The sequence below is a fragment of the Mastomys coucha genome, unplaced genomic scaffold (assembly GCF_008632895.1).
Source record: "Mastomys coucha isolate ucsf_1 unplaced genomic scaffold, UCSF_Mcou_1 pScaffold22, whole genome shotgun sequence".
Taxonomy (NCBI): Eukaryota; Metazoa; Chordata; class Mammalia; order Rodentia; family Muridae; genus Mastomys; species Mastomys coucha.
In genome coordinates this window covers 228,563,938-228,569,175 of record NW_022196905.1, presented here as the reverse complement: position 1 = coordinate 228,569,175, position 5,238 = coordinate 228,563,938, and positions in this window count along the sequence as shown.

Sequence of the window (5,238 nt, the reverse complement as noted above, 5' to 3'; positions counted from 1 at the left end):
TTTTTATAATGTCTTTCAGTACTGAGAATTGAACCCAAGGCCTCACAAAAACTAGGTAGTTCTCTACCACAGAGCTACATTCCCAACCCTTAAAATATTAATGCATATTAACTATGAATTTTAGTGGTTTTCTCTGAGACATTGGTACACTTGAATATATTATGCTTTGATTGTATCCACTCTCCTCAGTGTTGCTTCCTTCATCTCTCCTCTTCTCCATCACCTTTTTCTTCCTTCCTATACAGCTATTGAGCCCAATGTCAATGTACCAGCAGATCCAGCGTCTGGGTGTGTTCCTTGCCTCCAAGATGGGGCCTATTGCTGTGTCCTCATCTGGAAAAAGAAAGTGAAAATCGGGATATTCTCTTTAGCATCAACCTCATTTAGGAGAATGGAGTACTCATGACAACACACGCCCTGATGACATCCTTTCTCCATACTGGTATACTGGAGGTTAAGTCTCTTCATATGGGCTGTGGGTCCTAACATTTAGATCATGGCTGGAAGTCATCAGACTTGGTGAGAGTTGGAGAGTACTCTGAAGCAGCAGTGAAGGTGGAGATGTCAGGGGGAGATTTATATGCAATCTTTTGCCTGCGGTTTATTATTATCTGAAAAATGCTGTTTTGAGAGAAATTTATTCTAGATAAATATCTTACATCGCACATGAGTACTCTTTTTCCAAGCTTATGGCTTTTCTTTCATTCTCATTTTTATCTTTCTTTGAAGAACAAAGGATTCTATTTTGGGGAGGTCTAATTTATCAATATGTTCTTTGGGTCTTGCTTTTAGTGTTCTGTTTTAAAAAATTCTCACCCAACTCCCACACTGTTTTCTCCACACTGTCTGGTTTTAGGATTCATATTTCATTCTGTGGTACATCCAAAACATGTGTTGCATGTTTTGGATGGAGGCTATTTGTTTGGCATGTGGTATCTGATGGCCAAGACACTATTTCTTGAAGATAGACCTTCGTTTATTGACCATTGCTGCCACCTTCTTTAACAATCAGTTGTCTGCACACAAGCAAGGACTTCAGATGATTCCTTCTGACCTAGGATGCCACGCTGTCCTGAGGATGACACCCTGATGAAGGGTCCTTGAGATAGGTGGCCTAGGTGCCCCCACTGCCTCTTCAGATTCAGGAAAATGACTCAGAGTCAGTTTCTGAGGTACTAGAATGCTTGCTAGGTTGTCATCAGGTTATTTTGGGTGGCTTTTATATTTCAGTCAATGATATTTTTTTCATTCTAACCTATTAATTCTTCCAATCCATGAACTGTGAGTGCTCTATCCGTTTATTCAGGTCTTTCTAAATTTTTCTCAGTCATGTTTTCTGGCTTTTTAAAAATATCCCAAGCCTTTCTCATCCCTCATAAGATTTATCTGCACATATTTTCTAAGACATTCTAATGTGATGTCATTGTAAATGCTATTTCTAATTTTTAAGTTTCTGACTGATTATTTTTAGTAATGAGAAAAACTTTGATTTTATCCATATGATGTAGTTCCTGTCTATGGGTAATGTGCTGAGAGTTTTTATTAGGTCTGAATGCATGACTTTTGTCACTTTTTTATTACAATATGTTAAGATGATTATAGGCAATTACAGTTTTCACTGTTGTAGCATAGTTCATTATATTAATTGTTTTCACAGAGAAACCCAGTTGTGTACTCCTGGGAGCACATCCCAACCTGTGGATTGTGACTTCTTTGGGGATACACAGCCCTTTCACACAGGTCACCTAAGACCATTAGAAAAACAGATATTTACATAATGATTCATACCATCATAAAATAACAGTTATAAAGTAGGAACAAAAATAATTTTATGGTTGGAGGTCCCCACACCATGAGGAACTATATTAAAGGGTCATAGCTCGAGGAAGGTTGGGATCTACCATTCTATACAATCATACTGCAGTTATCATCTTTGTGTATTATTTAAATGCACTTGGTAAAATTAAGTAAAAATGTTTTGCGCATATGTTCAAGAGAAAATATGGTCTCTGGTTTTCCTTGCTCATACATCATTTTCTGGATTTGGTATGTGAGTAATCTCAACTCTGAGCAGGTTGGGTCTCTTAAAAAAAGAGTTTGTGTCAATTTTGTTTCCATTAAATATTTGGTAACTTCTCCAATGAAGTCCCTTGGGCCTGGCCTTTCCTTTGTGAGGTTGTTAGCTACAGTCTCAGTTCACAGTAGATAATGAATGCATGTGTCAACAATACTCAGGGTGTCCAGTTCTTCCCAAGTGAGTGTGGTAGTTGATGTCTTCTGAGGATTTTCTCTGTTTCATTTAAGTTGTGACATTATTGGCATGCAATTATTTATGCTAAGCCCTATAATTCCTTTAAAATCTGTAGACTCGATAATGATGTCACTTTTATAGCTGCTACTGGTAATTCGTGTCTTCTCTTTTGCTTGATCAATCCAGCAAAAGATTGTTCAGTTTTATTGATCTTCCCAAAGTACTGGCTTTTGGTTTCATTGATTTTTCCATTTTTATCTTTTTCTGTGCCATTGACTCTCACTTTCATCTTTACTTTCTTTATTTGGGGCTTTTCTTACAGTTCTTTTTCTACTTGCCTAAGGTAAAAAATGTAAGGTTATTGATTTAAGACAATTTTTATACCAATATAGTCATTTGGAACTATTAATTCTTTTCTCTAAGCAATGCATTATCAGCATCACGTTAAAACTTTAAAACATCTGGTTTTATTTTCATTAATTTTGAAATATTTTCTAATACATATTTTAATTTTTATCCTTGGATTATTTAGTAATGCATTAGTTTCTAGGTATTTAGAGCTTTACTTATACTCTTGGGTTACATTCTCTTATTTAACACTATTGGAATCTGAAAACATACATTGGCTTGAATCCATATAAGTCATTTATTTTTTTCTGGCCCACAATAGGGGCTGCCTTGGTAAACACTCTGTGTGAGCTTGGAAAGATTGGACTTTTGCTGCTGTTTTCAGTACCAGGAGAATGTAAATCCCATTAGACAGGCTGGTATTCACTTGCCTTACTGGTTTTCTGCTTGCTTTTCCTTTGCTCCTGAAAAAAGAGCATGTAGTCCCTGATCAAGGCTATGGAGTTGGCTGTCTCTTCTTGGAATTCTGTTTAGTGTACGCATGTATGTATTTACATTTTTCATTTAACCTATTTTAATGTTTTGAGTATCTAGACTATAATTATAATAATGTTAATACACTTTTTATTTGTTCTAACATCAGAGACAATCTAGCTTCATTCAGTTAAATGGTTTTTCTCCTTCTCATTTCTTTGCGATGTCTGAAAAATTCAAATTATAGTTATTAATGTGTGTGTGCGTGTGCGCACGTACACGCGTGTGTGTAGACAGAGACAGAGACAGAGGGAGGATGCTCTATGGTGCTTGTATGAAAGATGACTTCTAAGAGTCACATCTCTTTCTGCCATGTGAGCCCTAATGATTGAACTCAGGTCCTCAGGCTTAGCAGCATGTGCTTTAGCTTGCCGAGCCATCTCACTGGCCCATGCTATATTTTTTGTAGCCATTTACTTATTTATTTATTTGAGCTTCAACATGCTAGATACTTTAGTAGAATCTCTGTCTATGTAACTCCTGTGGTGCTTTCCTTTTTGAATTTTGCTGTACTACTTTCTTGGACTCTCACATCTCTATTCTCCATCAGAGAATTCAGCTGTCTCCATCTGAGCTTCCTCATTTTTGTACCCTGAGCTCAATATTCTATCAATGAAGCAAGCGTAGCTAACTGGGGAACTCTCCTATTTGTTTCCAACCTCCAGGGACAACCATTCCTATTGACAAATATCCAATGTCTTGAAAATTATGGTAAAATAGGGGTAAAAAAATGCCTATTACTCTATTTTGTCTGGAAATCAATATCACATAGATTAGGCTTAATGGTTGACTTGTAATAGCTGTGGAGGTTTCTAATGACTTTTGTGATCTCCTTAGAGTGTAGATCTCTTGGGATGATGTGGCATGGTAGGGGCATATTGGTGGCATATCTATTAGAAAAGATAAAAGGCATTTCAATTTAACAGTGATCTGAAGTACAACATACCTGTGCATCAATTAAGTATGTGAATCTTGATTAATCTTTCAGAACTCTGTTAAGCTTGTCACAATGTCTGTGACCATATTGCCAGGCTGTAGGATAATTGCTGAGGATAGACCATGTATGATGGTAACAGAATAAATAATGACTATGGAAAGTTCTAGAACATATGGGCAGTCATTTCTATGTTGGAAAGGTGATGCTCATGATAAATAAAGAAGCCCACTTGGAAAGATAGATCAGTGGCTAAGAGCTCTGGTTGTCTTTATTGAGTTAAGTTCCTAGTTCAATTCCCAGTACCCACATGGTGGCAAACAACCATCTATAACTCGATTTCCGGAGAATCGAATGCCCCCTTCCAACCTGCATGGGTACTACATGCATGTAGTGCACAGACATACGCAGGCAAAATACCTGTGTACATACAAACATTTTTTTAAATAGATGTTTAATAATTATTTTCTTTTTAAAAGTAATTCTAATTGAATTACTGTTTTTTAAGAATTAATAAAGATATTTATAAAAGAATAAACCCATTTTCCTCTAGATCAGGGAAATTTACTTTCTATATGGGGATTTTTAAATTACATAAATGTATTATAAAGAAATGGAATTAGCCCATCACTAACTGTGAGGGCTAGAAATATTCCAGGGAAATATCTATCACTTTGATGGGTTTTTACCTAAAAATCTGGCACTGTTCATTACCAAAAGAGAAAACTGGCCTGGAGTATCCTTCTTGTTCACAATTATTATTATTTTTTTTAAATTAAGTAAGTTCACATAAAAACCCAGATTTTTAAGATTTTTTTTGATAAAGAAATCTTCCATTTACCATTCTCAATACCTTTTGTTTGCTTCTATCACTTCATGTCCTGTGCATTCTTTTGATCTTGAAATCCATTTTTTAAAAAGATTATTTATTTGCTTGTTTACAGCTGTGTATCTTTGTGCGTGTGTGTGCCTGCGCACACATGGAGAGGCTAGAAGAAACTGGTACCCTCCTCTATCAATGCTCCTCAACCTTCCTAGTGCTGCAGCACTTCAACACAGATCCTCAGGTTCTGGTGATCTCCAACCATAAAATTTCTGTGGCTACTTCACAACTGTAATTTTGCTACTGTTATGGAATCATAATGTAAATATCTGATATGCAGGTGGTCTT